The sequence below is a fragment of the Canis lupus genome, chromosome 18 (assembly GCF_003254725.2).
Source record: "Canis lupus dingo isolate Sandy chromosome 18, ASM325472v2, whole genome shotgun sequence".
Taxonomy (NCBI): Eukaryota; Metazoa; Chordata; class Mammalia; order Carnivora; family Canidae; genus Canis; species Canis lupus.
In genome coordinates, this window is record NC_064260.1 from 22,069,163 (window position 1) to 22,091,847 (window position 22,685).

A 22,685-nucleotide genomic window follows, 5' to 3' on the forward strand; every position below is an offset into this window, starting at 1 on the left:
TTAGGTTGGGCTCCCTGCTCACGGGGAGCCTGCTTCTCCCTCTCCTCTCTGTTCTGCTCTCTCTCCCTGTCTTTCACACTCTCTCTCTCAAATAAATAAATAACTAAAATATTTTTTAAAAGATTTGATAAGAATCTGCAGTTTAACCAAGACCTCCAGGTGATTTATATGCACCTTATACTCCAAAGCACTGCTTTAAATTCTCAAGGGTCTCTAGGTAGGATCCTCGCCTTCCTTAAAGATCCACCCTAAGCTCACTGGTCTTTTTAAAATCACAACTATTTCCAAAGTACCATCTCAACCCCCACTAAAATTTAAAAATTTTTTAAATTCCCTTCTGTGTTTTAAAGTTCTACTAAATTGTCCTTGGGTTAAGTTTCTTCTGCTGAGAAGTGGGAGGTTCGATATTAAAGTGCCTGGGAAAGGAGACCAATGACCTAGGGTTTCTCAGATTCTCCAGTTACCATTAACTTTTCCCTTGAGTACCTCTAAGAGTAGACGTATCCTAGATTTTGAAATTTTCCTGCTGAAACCCTCAGTTGGTCTACATGAGATATGAGATTCCCATTTTGCTTATAACTTAGACCCTATTTTCCTAAATGAGAATTCCCCACCTGGTCCTACCCCAAACGGATGTAAGTTTTGGAAGGAGTGGTGACTTACATAATGGGTTTTTCCAAATGTTTCCTTTTCTTAAAGGAGGTCAAGTTTCTTTCAGTTTCATTGGACTGAAGTTTTGGAAAAGCCCTCTTGAATAAAGTTAAGCTGTTTTTATACAAACAAACAGAGTTTTTTTTGACTCACTGCCTCAAGGAAGAATGCATTACACTGACAATTCCAAAATGGCAATCATTAGGGGAAGTAAGAGCAGGTTTTTTATTGTTTATGCGTTGAGCTTTGGAGTTCTTAGGGCAGGATATTAGAAGCAGGGCAAGTCTTTGGATTGGCTGATTTCTTAAATTATGAGAGTCATCAGACGTAGTGAGGGTGCAACCACAAATCTGATAATGGTATTCAGTCTTTCAGCAAGATGAAGGAGAAAGGCAATTAAACTCTAAGTTTACATTGTCAAAAATTAAAATCTCTATTTTGCCATTATTCACTACATGAATTATACTTCAACAAAACTTCAAATGCATGAGATAAAATACCAAACGAAATGCCATCTTGCCCTTAACAGCTAAAAAATAGGGTAAATCAGTTCTATCCATATGCTATGTGTTTCTGTAAATACCTTGTCTTATGAAACCAAAATATTTCAGAATAGGAAGATAATTATCTAAATCCTTCAGTCAACTGATGTGAAAACTGAGGTATAAAGTTTCTTTTAACTATTGTGAATCAATTTGCTCATTCTTTCCTTTGTATGCTGGTTAACACCCAGCCCGCTTGACTCTGAGATTGTGATGTGCAGCAAAAATGGACTTGGCTCATATTTCCTCGTAACATAATTTAATGGGTGAGATACACGTATGTCAGATAGTCATGCTGATGAATGTATAACATAGGACGGTGTTGAAATTTACTGGAGCACGGTGTTACTGAAAAATAGCCCCAGTTAAAGAAATCCCCTACCCTCTATGTCTAGGAGATGGCTCACTGCAGATAACCATGCTTCCCTGTATGATTTAGGTAAGACATCGATCTTCCAAATTCTCTTTTTTTTGCCTCATAAAGGATTAATTGAACTGCTTGCTACCACTGATGAATGCGAACAAAATGACTGCTAATTTAACTTTGTTTAAACTTCTCTGGTTAAAATAAATAAATAAATAAACAAACAAACTTCTCTGGTTGCCGGCGCCTGAATTTTGACCCATTCTCAGCTTGAGCTAGCAATACAGCCTCTCTAGGGTATTGTTGGTCTTACAGCAAAATGTTCTTTGATCTGTGCAGTTGTTAGGGAGAAGCTAGGTACTAGGAAGAAGGAAGCCCTGAGCCAGAGTTCCTAGACCTTGAGGCTAACAGACTCAGGGCCACACGTGCAGAGCCTGCTCTGTCCTTTTCCATCTCTGCCCCAGGTTTACCCCTAGGCTCATTAGAATGTATTTGCTTGTGGTTACAATGCAACCTGCCCCCCTAACCTCTATGGACAAAGGCTGCCACGAAGGTTCCAGTACAAACATGGTAGGGTCAAAAACCCCTCCTCCCAACTTGTGGGAGGAGTTCCCCCAAGTGATTGGAAGCAGCCTCCGTTAGACACCACCGACCAGACATTGCAGCTCCTCCCAGCCCAGAGAGATCCAATAAAATCCAATCCCAAAACAGCTTGGGGGTGGGTTCCACCTTGGGGAACCTTCCGGGTCTCCCACCTTGAGAGTGTATTTTGGCTGCTTTGCTCTTGGTACTTTCCATCTGGCTATCTTTTTCTTTTTTAAAAGATTTTATTTATTTATTTATGTATTTATGTATTTATTTATTTATTATCTATCTATCTATCTATCTATCTATCTATCTATTTATTTATTTATTTAGAGTGTAAGCATGAGGCGGGGCAGGCAAAGGGAGAGAAAGCGAGAGAATCACAAGCAGACTCCAAGCAGAGCTCAGAGCCCAACGGGGGACTCAGTCAGTCTGACTCAGTCAGACTCAGTCTCATGACCTAAAATTATCACTCCAGCTGAAACCAAGACTCAGAGGCTTAACCCACAGGGCCCCTCCATCTGTCTTTACTGAAGCATGGATCCTCACATGAATCTTTTTGTGGGGAATCTACCAAGACCTCCATTCACGCATGCAGACTTTTCCATGGCAACACAATCAAACCACTCTTTCACCCTGCTTCCCCACAGTGTTTCTTTCCAGCCTTATTCCTCTTGCCTAACCCGTGAGAAGCTTGCAGAACTTCTGGTCAGAGCTCTCCTTGGTTTAATCGTCCTTTCCTACCTCCCTCACTTCTGCTCCTTGTAATAATCCTTTTAAATAAAGTCTCTCTTTGTTTAGTTCAATGTGTTTTGTGTTTGACAAGTAAGATGATGAAAGAAAAGCTACTCTTGAGCTTCCCTGACAGAGGCCTGGGAGGGTTTCCAGTCTACTGGAGAAATGGGGGGCTGAGTTCTCAGGGCAGAACCAGGCACAGCCTGCGGAGAGAGAAAGTGAAAGGGGAAGAAGGCTGAACTGCCCCTCAGTTGGGGGGTGGTGGTGGCAAACATTTAAAAGAGCTACATGATATTGTATTATAAATATCAAACTTGCTAAGAGACTAGATCGCAATTGTTCCCACCACCATGAAGAAATGATGAGCTGTGATGTGATAGAGGTGTCGGCTCTCCCTACCATGGCAATCATACTGCGGTACGTACATGTATCAAAGCCACATGTTATATACCTTAAATTCCCATTACATATCAAGTATATTTCAAAACAAAAAAAGAAAAAAAGAAAGAATGAAGAAAGAATAAAAGAAGAAAGAACCATGTCTTGGGATCTTTTATTCTGCTTCCTCTGTTTTTTTTCGTCATTGTCATAATAAATTTCACATAAGTAGCATATCAGCTTGATACTTTAAAAGTCTATCATGTTACCACTGAAGACTCACTCGATTTTTGTTAGGTTTTCACATTCTTGTATTTCTTGAAAAGAAAAGAGCTGACAGAAGGACAGCCGCACAGCGTTTATATTCTGACTTTAATTTTACAACTTAAGTTTTCCATATTTATACGTTTGCATTCTTTGTCCTCATTTTAACTTCTGTGAATTATTAGATTCAAATTCCCGCTCCAGCTATATTTTTCTAACATGAAAATCTTCAAAAGAAAAATTGAAAGAGGTGTGAATGGAGCACCCAAATACTTGCCAACTAGATTCTATGATTAATATTATATTTACTTTTTAGCATATACCTATGCGTATCATTAGCTAGAAATCCAATACTTGTTTATATACGATGAAATATACGATCTTAGGTGTAAATACCACTGGAGTTCTCTGAAAGTTTCAGATGTCCTTTCCAGTCATTTCCTACTCTGTTGTTTTCAGAATTAAAGGACATTCTGATTTTCCCCTATAGCTTACATTTGTCTGACCCAGAACTTCGCATAAATGGAATCTTCCATGTGTTTTCATATAAATAGAATTATGTACGTGGCCTTTGTGTCAGCCTTTTTAAAATATTACTGAGCATATGCTTTTGAAACTCACTCATGTCGTGTATTAGTCATTCAATGTTGGGTGTTTCATATTCCATATAATGGATATGGCACAGTCCATGGTTCTAATAATGGACACCTGGAACATGTCCAGTTTTTTGTTGTTATGAATAAAACTGCTATGAACATTCTTATATGATTTTTTGTGAATATATGCTTTTGTTTCTGGGTCATAAGTTACACCTAGGTTAATTTTATAAGAAATAGCCAGGTGGTTTTTATAGTTATGCCATTTAATACTCTCACAAACAACATATGAGAGTTTGTGTTGTTCCCAACCTTGTGAATATCTGTCATTGTCACTGTTTTAAAATTTGAGCCCCTCTAGTAGGTGTATTCATATTTAATTTAAAGAAGTACACAAATATACTTTTTCATTTATTATGCAATTTCCCCACTAAGTATACTAAACTATTTTATTTCTTTCTGAACCTTCCTTAAGTGGTTGGAGATACCAGTATGGATTAACATCTGGGAAAAAGGTACCTTATTTTCACAATGAGAGATCTTATAAATTAGGGAAAATAACCCTTCTGTATAGATATAATGAAAAGAAACTAGACTTCTTTTTCATAACCAGAATCCTTTTTTAAAGCAACATTGGCAAGTGGCCATCTAAATTCTGGTTGACATCACCAATAATAGAATTATCTGCTTTTTACATGACATCCTGTTCCATGTCTAGATGTTCATGCTTAGCTAATATTGAATAACTCCAATATGATCTTTAGTTTTTATAAAATACATCTGATTATGACAATGTGGTAAATCATTTATTCATGAGTATATGCACTTTAATAAAAAAGACAGCCACATATTCCAGACAGGTTCTAGACAAGGTATTCAGGATTCAGTAGAGAATAAAAATCTCCTTACCTTCATGAGACTTCTAGCCTAGAAATAAACCATTTGTTTACAATGCTAATTACTTGGTTTTGGCTGTCTCTTTTTCAAAATGCTAACTAGCACTTCTAGGTGAATGCTGCCAGCTATACAGATGTATTTATAGCAATACCAGGAAGAGATTTTTTAATCTATGTTTTGATTAAAACAATTTATGAAAATAATAAAGTACTGAACATATAGAATTTATATGATTATTATTATTATATGATTATATGATATATAATTATATGATTACTATAAATTTAATTATAAACAATAAAGTATCCATAATATATAATGGGTGTCTGATAACAATTTCCAATTCTTTCTCACTGAAGAATTAGTAAGACCCATTGATGAGGTGTGGATCAGAGCACTGCTTTGGTTATGGTTCATTTGAATTTCTCTTCTGGAGCCATCATATTCTGCTAATCCTATTCTGAACGCTTCTATCATTTTCATTTCTTGCTGTTTGAATGTCATTGTCCTGTACAGATTTTCTCTAATAACCCAAAAGACTAGATTTCCCAAAACCCTCATTATTTGAGAATACCCCATTGATAATTTAAGATGTCATAGGTAAATTGCTATTTTTAAAATATTTACTAGAATACAATATAATGTACATTAAATAAGAATAAATACTTTTAATTTATAGGAATTTGTACTAAATAATAGGAAACAAAATAAGGGTTGCTGGAGGGGTGATGGGTAAGGGCATAGTGAAACTGGGTGATGGGCATTAAGGAGGGCATGTGATATAATGAGCACTGGGTTTACATGCAAATGATGATTGACTGAACTCTATATCTGAAACTAATGATACACTATATGTTAGCTAATTGAATTTAAATAAAATAAGACAGAAAAAAGAATAAATACTTATTTGAAACAAGAATATTGTTTTCTTCACTCCTACCCATTTACCATGTGTAGCATGTTAAATATTTTTAATTAAAAATTCCCTAAAATAGGGATCCCTGGGTGGCACAGCGGTTTGGCGCCTGCCTTTGGCCCAGGGCGCGATCCTGGAGACCCAGGATCGAATCCTACGTCGGGCTCCCGGTGCATGGAGCCTGCTTCTCCCTCTGCCTATGTTTCTGCCTCTCTCTCTCTCTCTCTCTGTGACTATCATAAATAAATGAAAAAAAAAATTAAAAAAAAAAATTCCCTAAAATACCAAAGCTTTTCTAGCTCATGTTGTACTTTCTGCAGATAACAAGTATATTAAAATGCATTTTCTATGACTTGTCTTATGCTCTATGAACATACTTATAATAGCTGATTTAATGTCTTTGTCTAGAAAGTCCAACATCTGGGCTTCCTCATAGATGGTTTCTACTGGCTGCTTTTTTCCGTGCGTAAAGGCCATACTTTCTTGATTCTTTACGTATCTCTTAATATTATTATTTTTAAAAAACTGGATAAATAACGTAATGTTCCAACTGCAAATTAGATCCCACTACACTGATTCAGGTTTGTTATTTTGCTTTGTTATTCCTGTTTACTTAGTGAATTTCCTGAACTAATACTTAAAAGTGTCTAATCTTTGTTGTGTGTGCTCATTGAAATCTCTGCTGTTACCTTAGTGTTCAGGTAATGATTGAACAGAAATTCCTTTAAATACTTTGAATAAATAAGTCCCCCAGCTTTTGCCAAAGAGCTGTGTGTGTATAGGTATGTTTTCAATGCTACAGCAAGCAATTTGGAACTCTTCTTAGCTGTCACTTAGCTGTGCAGAAAGAACTTCAAGGTCAGCCAGAAGCGAAAGATAGTAGCCTTCTTAGGTGTTTTGTAATAAAAAACACAGCCATAAATATGCATGTGGACTCTGAAATTCCCAAGAACATAACAGAGCCCCCTATGGACTGCTAAGATTTCCGTCTTTCCTTTTAAGTTTTTTTGGTCAGCATGTTATGAGCCCCAAATGGCAATGCTATTTCAGGCAGTTCCAATGTTAAACAACTCCACTGGTTGTTTTCTACTAATGTCCTGGGGTCAGTGCTGTTCAGCAGAAGAATCTCTGAGCTGAATCAAATAAAAACTAGTCCTGAGGCTTTTTAGCATGCTGCCAGGTAGGTCAAATAGTAATAGTTCTTTGGGGATGCGGCTTTTAGGATGTTCCAAACCAATCTGATTTTTTAGGGCCTGACAGGCTGCTATTTTTTATAGTTATTGTAGTTGTGAGATTTTGGGTTTTCAAGGCTACCACAGAGTAGGAGAGAAAAGATGGGACGAGGGCAAATTAAATGCTATAAAGCTCTGTTCATACTAAGATCCAACTCTTTTTCTTGAATAAATGTTCCTTGGCTTGTTTCATCACTTTACTTAATTTCCAGCATTCTGAAAATGTTTATTTTGCATGTTCTTATTGTTTTTATGGAAGAATAGATTTTTGGAAGTCTTTACTATTCCACAAGTTAGCCTTCTAAATTGCAAATTTTATTATTACAAATGGAAAAGTGCTGTCATCTCATGACACTAAGAAATCAATTTACATGTTTCTAAATGCTTTTCTAGCCCTCATTCATAGGAATGCATTTATACAAGTATAATAAAATCAGGATTTTAAGTTTGATTTCTTTTTTCTTTTCCTTTTTTAAAAAAGATTTTGTTTATTTATTCATGAGAGACAAGAGAAAGAGAAGGAGGCAGAAGGAGAAGCAGGCTCTGTTTCAGCAAGAAGGCTGATGCAGGACTTGATCCCAGGACCTTGGGATCACAGCCTAAGCCAAAGGCAGATGCCCAACCAACTGAGCCACCCAGGCACCCCTGATTTCTTATTTCTTGATACCAAGTCATAAACATGTTCTATTTCTATACCTCTAATTTTGTATTCTATGCTATAAACATCTTGCAATTTAATGCTTCTTTACTTCTCAGATTATTGGTCTTCGGTTAATGTTTTCAAAGAAAAATCTGTGATGTCTATTTTTTCATACATATGACATGTTTCTTCCTTTGAATCTTTTTATTTTGAAAAATCCCTAGGGGGAATCCCTGGGTGGCTCAGCGGTTTGGCGCCTGCCTTTGGCCCAGAGCCTGATTCTGGAGGCCTGGGATCTAGTCCTACATCAGGCTCCCTGCATGGAGCCTGCTTCTTCCTCTGCCTGTGTCTCTGCCTCTCTCTCTCCTCTGTGTCTTTCATGAATAAATAAATAAAAATCTTTTAAAAAAAAGAAAAATCCCTAGGGAGCAGAATTATCAGATGAACAGATTCTGACCTAACTCCTAAAAAGTACACTTACCATTCAAGGCAGGACTGTATTAATAGTTACTTATTATTTATTTCTTCCTTTTGCTTTTGCCCAGGTGTCTGCCTTGTAAATATCTTTGTAATCTCTTTATTTTGTGAGGTTTCAAGACCTGACAATCACAATTTCATTGGTATACATTTCAGAAGCATTTATACATCTTATCTATTTGTAATTTTCTAATATTTCATAAAATGACCACTAGGACTAAGCTAAATGAAGTGCTTTTGCTATTTAAACTAAAACAATCTTTTTTTTTTTTTTTTTTTTTTTTAAAGATTTTATTTATTTATTCATGATAGTCACACAGAGAGAGAGAGAGAGGCAGAGACACAGGTAGAGGGAGAAGCAGGCTCCATGCACCGGGAGCCCGATGTGGGACTCGATCCCAGGTCTCCAGGATCACGCCCCGGGCCAAAGGCAGGCGCCAAACCGCTGCGCCACCCAGGGATCCCTAAAACAATCTTTATTAATGTAACATTTATATCAAAAATTTCACTAGGTAATTTTGAATTTCCTTAAATCACTGCTTCCATAACTTTATTTTGGCTATTCAACTGGAGACTCTTGTTCAAGTGCAGATTTTGAATTAGCAGGTCTAGAGTGGAGCCCAAGACACTGCATTTCTAAGTTCTACCAGCTATGGACTACACTTTGAATAACAAGACCGTAGGACACTCTTGTGTGCTTGTATTATGGACTTGTATTATGGACCTGTAAAAGGATGAATTTATATTTTATTTTATTTTATTTTATTTTATTTTATTTTATTTTATTATTTCAGAAAGAGAGATCATGAGTGAGGTGGAGAGGGGGGGAGGAAGAAAGACAATCTTAAGCAGGCTCCATGCCAAGAACAGAGCCTAACATAGGGCTCAATCTCACAACCCTGAGATCATAACCTGAGCTGAAATTAAGAGTCAGATGCGTAACCAACTGAGCCACCCAGATACCCTATAAGAGGATGAATTTAGTCAAGTTACTTAGTCCTGGTCAGATCTTATCTTGAAATCTTCATTTTCTTCAATGGAATGTTTTAAAAGTAATTTCTGTACCCAAAATAGGGCTAAAACTCATGGCCCCAAGATCAAACGTGCATACTCTACTGTCTGAGCCATGAGGTGCCCCCAAAATCTCCACATTCTTTTTGGAAATTATAAATGGAGGGCAGATATAACAGTGATTTCTGCTGCATCTTCATGAATCTGACATCCTCCTCCTTATTAGCTTCTTATTCTTTTAAAGACAGCATCCTCTCCTTTCTTCCATCTATCTGCTCTCTAGAAGCTTATTTTAGAAGCCATCCCTTAAAGTTGAAAGCTAGATAAAATACCTTGTTATTGTTCACTATTTGTTAAATTGTGTCAAGGATATAGATTGTTTTAAAGAAAAATATATTTTAGTATTACTACTTCCTTGTTTCTCTGATTTTTAAACCTATAATTGAAACTAGGATCACAGCATACTCCCAGGAGGTATATGCCTTGCAACAGTAGGCAATGTTTTCAGTTCCAAAGACATTGTGTTATGCCTATCATCTTCTATTCTTTTATTTTTAAATAAAAATGCAGTCAGATGGCTATTTAGATTCAGTAAATGGAATAAAAACATAAAGGACATTTATAAGGATGTGCGCTGTCAGTAGGATTTAGAATAATAGTTTATTTATTGTTTGATTTCTCAAGTATTCTATAAGAATTCTTAAATGGAACTGAATAGTAATTGAATTGGATGAAAATAATTTTATGTTTTGTTAAAAAATTAGCTGCTTTGTATGGCTTAGTAATATAAAGTAAGCATTGTAATATCAAGTAGGTCACTTATATCCATATTTAAGCAAACCAGAAGGACTGCATGACAACCACATTGGAAAATGTAGGTCTGAGACAAGAATGTCTTAGAAATATGGTACCCTAAAGGAGAGTGTGAACCAGGTGTGGAACAGATAACACGAAATTATAGTCTGTTAAAGTCTCCTAGGATGCGTACAAAATTTGTGGACTTTATCTTAGTGTAAGATAGTCTTAAACTGATAATAACCTCACATATCAAGCAGGAACAAACAAGTATCTTATTTATTGCATTAAAAGCTTTAAATGATCTCTTTAAATAATTGAACGTAGTCACAAATGAATCCAAAGATAACTAGGCCCAAATGTAGGTAGATTTCAGGAGATAGAAATGGCAAAACAGTAATTACAGTAGTGCCAGAAACTGCTCTTCAAAGGCTTAATGTATGTGAATGATCATATTCAAACTCTAAAACTATTGTATCAAATATATTTAAAGAAGCAACACACAGGCTCAAAGATGCTTGCTGAAAATCGGAAAGTAGTCAAAGTGATGAAATTATAAAAAGTAAACCAAAAAATTATAGGAATAAAAAAATGACAATAATAGAAACTTTAAAAATTAAGACATCAGTTTAAGTGTAGATTAGATATAGCTAAAGAGGAAATTAATGAACTAGAATTTATGTCAAAAGAAAACATTCCAAGTATAGTTAACAGAGAGAGAATAAAAGAAAAAGAAAAAGAAAACAGAAATAAAATACAGAAAAGCAGAGAAATGACATAAAGGATATGGCGAGAAAGAAAAAATAACATAGTTTAATCAGGATTCCAGCAGGGGAAAAGAGAGAATGGAACAGGACAATGTTAAAAAAGATAGTTGTTAGAGTTTTCTAGAACTGATGGTAGACTTTAATTAAATTCAAGCAGCCAAACAAATATGAATCTAAATAAATAAAGGAATTCTATACCTAGATATATCACAAAGAAATGGGAAAAATGACTTAAATCAATCAGACTAAAAATGACAGATTATTTTAAAAGGTATTAGGTAAACTAAGAGAGGAGAAATTATTTACAGGTGAAAAGAAGTGAGATCCTGAACATACATGGATCAATTGGTCTTTTTTTTAATATTTTATTTATTTATTTATTCATTCATGAGAGACACACACAGAGACAGAGAGAGAGAGAGAGAGAGAGGCAGAGAAACAGGCAGAAGCAGAGGAAGAAGCAGGCTCTATGCAGGGAGCCCAACCTGGGACTCAATCGCAGGTCTCCAGGATCACGCCCTGGGCAGACGCTCAACCACTGAGCCACCGAGGCGTCCCCCAATTGGTCTTCAAGTAGGAGAACATGTTCTCTGTTTTAACAACTGGAAAAAACAGTTCTAGTTGAAGACATGTCTACAGACTCGCCTATAGTTAAAGACACATCTATAGACTCATGGATGAGATGAGAGAGTTTCCATCAATAAAGTATGAGCCAGAGAGTAGAAGACAAGAAAAATACTAGGATTTGAAGCATTAATGGGTGATATTAAACAAGAATTACTGGAATGTGATACATTAGACAGTAGCCCTAGCTTGGGAAAAGCAGATCGCTGGATTATAGATCTTGCAGCAGATTGGATCAAATGATTGGAGGCAGGAGGCTGGCCAAACTAGCAAATGACAAGCAGGATGAATTTTAGAATATATTAAATTTTCTCAGCAATTTTCACAAATCCTTAGGAAGGGGAACCTGGTAAAATATCATGCTGCATGCAATAAAAACTTCTGGGGTTTCCAGAAAAACATTCAGTTCATATATGATTCCAAAGCCTGGTTGAATCTGAGTTCTCTAGTTGACATGTCCAAGAAAATATCTATACTAGAATACACGTTATATTCTGTGCTATACTCACCCACTGACCTCCGACTCCTGTCTATGTGGACAGAAAGTTGTTCTATCACATTATCTTGTTGGTGTATGCAGCCAGAAAGTCCTACCATATTTGTTTTCAGCGTCACCTTAATATAAGGTTGTAGAGAAGCTCAAAGTCTGTGGAAAAGCTCAAAGATCTTTCCTGGGCATTACTGTATCTACTCTCATTTGTGAAATGACAATAGTCAAACATATTGGAATATTTGAATTACCCTACTGATACAATCACTAATTTAGTTGGAGAAAGAAAGAGAGTAAGTAATTTATGAGCTAGTGTTCCAGTTACAGCTTATAATATATTTGAACAGCTGGGCAAACATTTCTTAAATGAATAAAGAGTAGGTAAAGGCAATTAATCACTGGAATGATGGTATGTAAATGGCTTCAACAAAAGCAATAGTGGTGATCCTTACATCCTAAGGGAACTCCCAAGTACTTACTGTCATTAACTACTCTGGGGTTGCTGAGGAAGAACCATTGTGAGTATGAAGTAGCTCCAATCAGGGACTAGACTGAATGCTTACATATTCAACATCCCTCAAGGTAAAACAATTATTTAAAAGATAAGTAAATAATTTTTTTCCAATAATAACAGATTTTTTTAAAATGTTGTGATATCTAGATTTCTGCTGAACATTCAACTTATGCACACATTTAGAATTGTCCTAAATCCCCTGGTATCTTCTTACAGATTGTAAAAGGGTACATTTGCTACCTGCATGGAGTAGCACCTCAATATTGAATGCCAATTTCAGGGCTGAATGGAGTTATTATTTCAGAGTTTTTTTTTTTAACCATTGTATTTCTAGCACTGAAATCAGTGCCAGCCACTTAGATATATAATAAGTGTTTGAATTAAATTTTATTTAATTGTAATAATCATATTAAAATGCTCAAGGTCAAAGTTTGGAGTACAAAGTAAGTGTTTGCAAAGATCTTTACCTAAAATTAGAGTAAAGATGAATGCTGTACTCTATATTATCATGTGTGTCTGTCATAGTATTCTCTCTATATATGCTATACATTATGTCATTTAGTATTTCTCTCAGAAAAGCATTGCTTGTCACTAAGTCCAGGCATACTTCTCAGTTTACACAGACTTCTAAAACTTAAATTCTGCCTCTGTGTGTGTGTGTGTGTGTGTGTTTGTGTGTATGTGTTTTAAGTAGGCTCCACACTTGGTGTGGAGCCCAATGTGGGGCTTGAACTCACAATCCTGAGATCAAGACCTGAGCCCAAACCAAGAGTTGGATGCTTAACCAGCTGAGCCACCCAGGCTCCCCATGTGTGTGTGTGTGTGTGTGTGTGTGTTTAATGTATTATTTAACAAGAAATATAATTGCTAGGTGGAATACTGTAGTCTTTGAATAGGGAATAAATTATTTTCACATTGATTTTGGTGAGTACTGGATCTTTGTTTAGATATTTTAATGGATAATTGTAACCAACTAAAGTATCTTGCTTCATTATTTCCCCTTAAAGGGTTTGCTAATCACAAGGGTTGGTTATAACAAAATTTATACTGTGAGACTCCTCCTAGAACAGTCAGTAATAATGCTGTATGTTTGTATTTTTAATTTTTTTAATGCAGACCAAACCATCCATCCCTTCTTTTCTTAACCTGGCGTTTGAACAAATTAACTTCATTGTTCAACATTAGATAAGCTAATAGGACTAGAATAAAAGTTACATCCAGATTTCGAGTTTGAAATGTTAGTACTCCCAGAAATTCTTAGGGACTCATTTGATCTTCACGCAATGCTTTTTGTTTTACATATACTTTTCTGCCTCTAGGCACTTCTGACAAAATAAGGCATAATTGCCCAAGCAATAGAGGCAAAATTTCAGTCTAGAAAAATCATTTAATATTTTTTGCTTCTAATTCAGGTTGCTCAATAAATGGAATGGATAGAGAGGTTGGTGAAATCAACTCAGTAATAATATCTTATATTCTTATGACATGCTATTTTATAAAGCATGCTTATAAACATTACCTCAATTTAGTTATCATCCCAAATCTTCTTGACTGGGATTAGCCCACTTTTGTATGTGTGTCACCGAGGCTCAGAGAGGTTGGGTTCTAGCTAGCAAAATAGAAAATGTGGAGAAGCCCAAGGGCTATGGGTAATAATTTTCTGCCTATTATGATGAATGCTAGTGGATAGTAATCAAGCTGAAAGATAACGTCTGTCACATGGAAATAGAATGCACCAATAAGTAGGTGCTTAGAGGATTGCCAGAAGTTAGTGGCTCAGACAGTAAGTGAAAAGGATATAAAATAATATTGTGAAAAAAAAATAAAATAATATTGCGATAGGAAAGTAATAGAGATAGAAACTGAGTAACTTTTGTAAAGATGGCTATTTTTGAAGCCACACAAAATGAAATTTAAAGTATTAAAGTAAGCTTAAGCATAACAGTTCTCAAAATTCATGCCATATATATTTGTTCTTTGACCCCTGGAATGTTCTTTATTTATTCAACTGAACTTAAATATTCTGACACTGTAGCTGAATTAATGGGTGTTCAAATTTTGCCACCCTCTTTGTAATTTTTCTTGCTCATATTCTAAACATTATTTTCTTTTGACCTTTTGGTTAGGAGATAAATATCTAGCATGAACTTTGGAATATGAGTTTGAGTTCAATACATATTCATCAAATATATCATACTTCTACTGGTACTATTATTTTTGTTTTATTTTGTTGTTCTCACAGAGCAAACATCATAGAACTTGTGACCAAACGTTATCCTAGAATATCATTCAAGACACTGAGAGTAAAAGTACTATAAAAATATTAAAGAGGATTTCATAGCTAAATATCATTGTTATAATTCAAGCCTCAATTGTCTCAAATTCTCCATTAAAAAGTAATCATTACCTAATGTTTTAAATGTAATAATAATATCCCAAATAGGACATTAATATGTATGGCAATTGTATAAATCTTTTATAATGCAAATTTTCTCACAAAAAATAATTCCTGAACTCCTTTCCAGTTTGGGTCAAAGTTTCATGTTTCTGTGAAACCTCCTGGGTAGCAGTCTAAGAAAACGCATGCATCAGAGAGTTACTGGGATGTTTTCTATTTCCCTTGATTCCAACTTTTACTCATAGCATAAATACTATGAATAACTCAAAAGGTTAGAGTTTCTAAAAGCATTTCTTATAGCTCAGAATATAATTTATCTAATACTGTTTAATTTTTTGGTTACCAGAGTCTGTCAAGTATAGCATTGTTTTATTCTAATTTCTTACCATAACTGACATGTAATAATCATTATAAAGCGAATTTTAACAGAGACAGTTTGACCAAGGACTCCTGAGGTTTGAATTTCAAATACAAAAGCTAACCTTACACATAAAGGAGCTAGAGAAAAAACAGCAAATAGATCCTACACCTAAGAGAAGAAGGGAGTTAATAAAGATTCGAGCAGAACTCAACGAAATCGAGACCAGAAGAACTGTGGAACAGATCAACAGAACCAGGAGTTGGTTCTTTGAAAGAATTAATAAGATAGATAAACCATTAGCCAGCCTGAGGTTTGAATCTTAGTTCTACTGCATCATTACTTAGGAATGAATATAACCCTGAAAAAAATGCAACTCCCCCATCAAAAAAATATATCTATATCTATATATAGGTACAGATTCAGTTATAAGATATATAGAGGTGTGAATATATAAATATATGTATATATGTGTGTGTATATATATATATATACATATATCATAGGGATATATATATTATCATAGGGATGTTGTGAAGAAGGAATGAGGTATCCAAAACAATCTAAGTAATTAATAAATATTTGTTTTAAAATAACAATGATAATTGCTAACCTTTATTGAATGCTTAATATGTGCCAGACCGTGAAGATAAAGTAATGAACAAAATAATCAAAATAGATCAACTCAAGGAGTTTATAACCAGTGGGAAATGAAAAGACAAAAACCAGGTAAAACAATAAATAAAGATGATTTAAATAAATTGTCCAATGATACTGTGGAAGGTATCCAGTAGAGAAAGTGCTTTAGAGGGTAAGAACAGAAAACTTTTCCAAAGAGAAGCCATTTGATCAGAGGCCAAATGAATGAAAAGTCAACTACATAAAGAGCTTGGGTAAAGGCCAAAATGTACTTAGCTAGCTTGAGGAAGGAAAAACAGGCCAGTTTAACCAAATATAGTAAGGAGGGATTGTTTATAGAATAAGATCTGAGAGGCATGCAGGAGCCAAGTCACACGCACTGCTGTAAATTATAATAAGGAAGTTGGTTTTTATTCCACAGTGTTCAAAAGCTACTGAAGGTTTCTAGGTAGGAGAGATGTTGAGATCAGAATTTACGAGTTTACTTTGGGTGCTGTGTGGAGAATGAACTGGAAAGAAGTAAGAGTGGCAGTAGGAGATCAACCTGGAACCATTGTAAACTGTTGTAGTAAACATGACGGTTGTTTAGATTAGGACGGTGCCAGTGAAGATGGAATCCATCAAATGGATTCCAAGTATATGTTGGCTGTAGAATCAACATGAATTGGTGATGAATTAGCTTTGGGAAAGGGAGCTTGAGAAAAAGACAGAAAATTAGAATGGCTTCCATGTTTGCAGCTTAAACCACTGAGTGATTGATGGCTTTATTTCTTAAGATAGATAATAAGTAGAAGGGATTAAAAAAAATCAAGAAGTTTGTTAGCACCCACTGGATTTGGATGTCAAGTAAACATTCTGAAATGTCAAGTAAGATTATGGAGTGGAAGGAATGAGTCTGGGCTAAATATTTGTAACTTGTTAGCATAGAGTTGATACTTAAAGCCACAGGATGAGATGGAGATTAATCTAGATTTATTTAGAGAAAGAACAAAAAATAGATTTTCATAAATGATACAATTACAATGTGCTATGATCATATATCATATTTTACTAAGATAGTCTCAACTGCTTCCAGAATTTTGTTAGGAGGGGAAAAAAAAGTATGTAATTAAGAGATAGTGTAGTTGTTGACTGAACTGACAGAAAGGATTGGTTTGTCAAATAAGATTCATTAAAATTATAGATTTTACTATTAAGCTTCATATAAATAATCAAGAAGCATAGGAAAAGATCCAGAGTATGGCTCCTCAGCATCTTCCTCCATGCATCGGACCCGCCTTCTGGCCCAGAGTAATAGATAAAGCCTCAGAATGAGCTGTGCTGCTTACCCAACAGAAAAGGGAGTATTTCAAGTTAGGAAATACATCCATTCTGTAATTGCAGAGTTACACAGCTTATATAACATTCTCCAGGAAGCTTTCCTGGATAAACTTAGAGATTTTGGCTTGTCCTGACAAAAGCCTACCCACAGACAAATGTTTCCCTCCTAGAATGCACCAGCTGATTGATCATCTGAGAGTCAATTATTAGCCTTTTTACATTGAGATATAAATTATTACAAACTATTGCAATAATTACAAAATTATCTGGGACCTTTCGTTTCTGATAATGTTTCCTCCCTACTTCCTATAAAGGGCGAGAAACAGACGACAGACTAGCTGCTTACTACTCCCCTGCCGGCATCAGGGGGCAGGGGGTAGTGGGGAGTTAGAGCAGGACCGTGGGAATGGAGCATACGGGTGAGATGGAAGGAGATGTTTTGGAGACAGAGGACAAATAAGCAAAGGAATCAAGAGGGGAGAATACAGATTTTGTCATTTATGTGAAAGCTGTGGTCATGAAAAATTGGGAAGGAAGTAAGATTAAAATGAAAGACAATATAGTAGAAGTCTTTTTTAATGAGGGAGAATGACTGACAGGTTATAAGATAGAGAAATTGAGAAAGTGTAAGGACGATGTCCTTGATGGATAGTCAGCTTCAGAGGAGGAAAGATTTTTGATGGGGAAGAAGAAAATTTTGTTTGAAAGAGGGCAAGTCAGAATAAAGCATATGGATACTCTGTCTCCTGCCTTCCCATTGATTGGATGTCAGAGAGAAACAGGCCAACAATTCGGTCTTTTTTAAGAGGGCTAAAGGGAAAGTGGTATCTTTGGGGATTTAATATAAAGGGAGGGAGATCAAGAGGAACTTCATGAAAGAGGGTGAGGACAAGGGAAAATTTGGGAGGACAGATTATAGGGTCAGATTTTTGAACCAGAAGCATGGGGTTGAAATTCTTGGCTATTCTTAGCTGTCATGAGGGTCCTTGATAGCACTGTGTTTTGATGGGATTAGTCTGGAGATCCTCTTAAAAGTTCAGTGATCCAATACGTCTTATTCCCTAGTAGGGTTTCCAGGCGGCTTTACTTCTATTTCCTCAGGTTCACTACACTAAATCTGAGTGAGGAGGCTCAAATGAAAGGAAATCACTGTTTAACATTTTACATGTTTTTTAAAATTTATTTTTATAAGGTTTGTTTTACTGTAAAATCTCATCTAAGGTGGATGAACTCAGTTGACAATACATAGTTTTTTAAAACATTTGTTAAATTGAATTAGTGAAATAAAATTAACCCCAAAACTGGAAAACTTTGTAAAAAGTACCTGAAATCTGCATAAATCATCCAAGAAACTAGTTTTCTGGGCTCGGATTCCTCCTCCCCCTCCTCCTTCCTTCTCTTCTTTCTTTATCCACGTAGGGGTCAAAAAATATTTAATACTTTGAGAATACTTTGTTTAGAATTTACTTTAGTTTGAAATTCAGTTCTTTTTATTAGAAAAAAATCCCTGATGAGAATATCAGAAGCTGAAAGCCAGTCAAAGACAAATCTGGTTAATAAAAATAAGACCAAGGTGAATGATACTGTTTTTGAGGGAAACAAAATATGGCTATAACATGTGCAATTTAAAAACAGATGTTAAAGATAATTCCAAAGGAGGTACTCCAAAAATACTTTAGGAAATTATAATATTAAAGTAAATGTTTGACACATTAAGGATAATACACATTTATTACTATTATTTTTAAAAGATTTTATTTATTTATTCATGAGAGACATACGGAGAGAGGCAGAGACACGGGTAGAGGGAGAAGCAGGCTCCTCACAGGGAGCCCAATGCAGAACTCGATCCCAGGACCCTGGGGATTACGACCTGAGCCGAAGGCCGATGCTCAACCACTGAGCCACCCAGGCATCCCAATGATACGTATTTAAATAGAAAATCTCTGGAATTTGTTAAAACAAATGCAGACTATTAATTTACATGCATGCAATATAAATGCCCCCCAAAACATATTTTCTTACAATCCCAAATTTTAATCTCTTGAACTGTTGGTTCCTAAGGAGCAGCGACTGGTCAGCTTGCCATACTTCCCATATATTTGGTTGGTAAGGAGAAAACAAGCCCAAAAAGCTTTAAATCATCTCTTATTGGAGGCACAAAAGACAGCATATACTTCATGTTCCCATTTCTTCCCAAGTCCCATAGGGGGTAACGTGGCGGTGGGCCAAGGTGCCTACTGCACCCACTGCAGATCTGTGGCACAGCTGAATAACCTTGAAACTTAGGGGATCTTGGTCTTATGTAGGAGTTGTTGGCAGACCTGCCCCTCCTACCTTCCACAAAGAGACATTAATACCCTGCAATGCCTCCAGGAAGGAAGACTTTAGATTTATTACCCTGTGATGTAAGCCAGTCTGATTTGGAGCAGATTTGAACACATCCTTGAACACAACTGTCAATGCTTTTTGTTGAGAAATGCTGTAGAAATGCTAGAATTAGTTCCCAATACATATATGATGAAAATTTTAAAGGAAGCTGTGGTGGAAGCTTAAAATAGTATAGTGTAGAAAATCTCAAATTATTTCAGCTTTTAAAGCTCTTGCATTCCTCTTGCTTTCTAAAAACTATTTGCCAGTCCCAAATGAAAACAATAAATAGAAAAAACGTCAAATAGAAATGTCAGAATTAATAAGAAAAAAGCTAGTGTTCTACACTATCATTGAATATATAATAATTGTATTTTTCTAACATTGTCAGGAAATGACCCACTTAAGTGAAAGTGAGTTTTCCAAATGATTAAAAATTAATGCCTTTTCATGAATAAAATATTTCTAAACATGTCTTAAAATTTGGATTATTCTAGTTTCCTGATCTCTTACATTTAACGAAGCAGGGACTTGAAGTTCTCCCATTGTTTTAGGTCAGTTTACAAGCCCATAAACTTCTAAGTATATGCAAGTGAATAATGGAAGATTCTAGTTTTGAGGGTAAGGCCTTTATACCTCTTATTTATTTATTTATTTATTTATATTTTATTTATTTATTTGACAAGATTTTATTTATTTATTCATGAGAGACAGAGAGAGAGAGAGAGAGAGAGAGAGAGGGAGAAGCAGGCTCTTCGCAGGGAGCCAGATGTGGGATTCAATCTCTGGACCAGGATCATGCCCTGAGCCAAAGGCAGATGCTCAACTGCTGAGACACCCAGACGTCCCTATTTATTTATTTATTTATTTATTTATTTATTTATTTAGACCATGAGTAAAGGGTGGGGGAAGAGAGAGAGAGAGTGAGAATCTTAGGTGGACTCCCTGCTGGGTGCGGGGCCTGTTGCTGGGGTCAATCCCGTGACCCTGAGATCATGACCTGAGCTGAAATTGGGAATTGGACATTCAACCAACTGAGTGACCTAGGGTCCCTGCTAATGATTTTCAGAGGGTTGAGTTGCCGATTCTGTTACTCCTGAATAGCTTTTGACAGAAATCATATTCCCTTATCATTTTGACAGTAAGACTCATTAAGACTACACTTAAAAGCTACAAGAAGCCAAATGTGTGACTCCTAGTGAATGTCTAGCAGCCACACAGACTGCAGACAGTGAGCATTTGGGAGCTGAGAGATTAACACAGAATTGCTAACCTAGGAAGGTAAAGTCCCCTACAGGCCTCTCGAAGCACTGCCACCTTCTCCAGCAGGTCTTTTTATCTAGCCCTTACTACTACACACGATAGAAAATGACACTCCAGAAACCCGTGACCACTTTTTAAAATAGCCTCTATCATCTTTTCTTCATTAAAGATATGCTGTAACAGATTTGACCATAAAAAGTGTAAGCAAGGAAATGAAAATCATATATAATCTTATTACCCACATAGCACCACTGATCACATTTTGGCTTTTCTATGATGGCCTTCCCTCCTTCCTCTGGGTAAATATGTGTGGCACTAACAGTGTTGACCAGAAGCTCATAGTTTTGTACTCTCTCTCTTTTCATTTGTGATATATCATGACCATTTGCTCATGTGAACATTTTTTAGTCACTTTCAATTTCTGAATTTACCCTCCACTTTTGTGCCTTTAATCCCATTCTTGCCCTGTCATCCCTGGTCATGCTGAATTGACCACTTCCTTGTGTTCCTAGGGACTCCTGCAACAGCTCCATCCCAGCACACTTGGTGGACTTGCCTTTGCTATTTTCATTTCTGCCTTTAGAATGTACGCTTCTTGAAGCCAAAAGCAATGACTTTCACCTCCACAGAGTATGTTACATTTTACTGGAAAGGAGTAGAAATGCACTAAAAGTTTGTGGAATGAATTGACAGTTTCAGGGTCAGTTCAAATGTTACCTTTTTCATGGTAATTACCTCCATGGGAAAATACTGTCTCTCGTTTGGGGGTCTTTCTATCACTTTGTTTTTCATGGTTATTTTTTATTTACATATTTTTTGTCATGAAAATGAATCTTCTTGAGGGCAGAAGCAATGCTTTGTTTAATGTCACATCCCTACCAAGGCCCCGTCAAGACCTTACAGAGAAAATTGTCAAATACTTAAACAGAATCAGAAAGATATGTATGTCTATTATTTATATTATCGATTATATTTAATTTAAAATTTTCCTTATGAGAGGAGATTTTTATGAAGATTACTTAGTATGACTTTATAAATATTCAGAGAAAGCATTGTTTGTTCCCTTGTATCTCATTGTGGTATAGACAAACATGTCTGTAAAATTGGTTTGTGACTATGGTGGCACGTGTATTTATTTATTTTGAGAAGTTCTAAATGACTTCAACCAAAAGTCACTTTCCTAAAACCTTTTCATGAACAACTGTATGATTTCTCTCTCTGTCTCTGTCCCTGCCTGTCTGTTTTTACATAAAATGAGGGCATTATTTGGCCAGAGTTTTAGAATTTATCTTCTGAAAGACAGTGTAAGTTGATGCCAGATTGTGTGATGTTCTGTCTTGTTCTACAAATGCACATTTTTGAAACTGTAATATAAATATTATGATTCATAAAAATTGAAAAAATATGGCACTATTATGACCTGCTGTGCTCCTTTTTCTAAAAATAACTCATATTTATTACATTTTGTTATTGAAAATTTTAATATCTGGATAGTATAGTAATAAAACTGTTCCCTAAGTATATAATGGGTGATATAATTTTGTTAACTACCTACTTTACATTACTTTTATACATAATTTTGACATTCATAAAGGTGATTGAATATTATAATAAAGTTTAAAGCAGTTATGCCATTTTTCAGTTTTATTTCAGGTAACAGAATATTTTGTTCCAAGCATGTGGTAACCATAGTATTTGAATATCTAGTCCTATATATGGTGTTCAAGCTGTCATGTTCCATTAGAAATATCCTTGGACTAAAATTTTAAAACTGAGGTTTTTCAATCCAATTTCACTATTACACCAGAATCATTAGAATTTAAACAAGTTCTCCTCTCAAGTCCAGTTTCTTTTTCTGC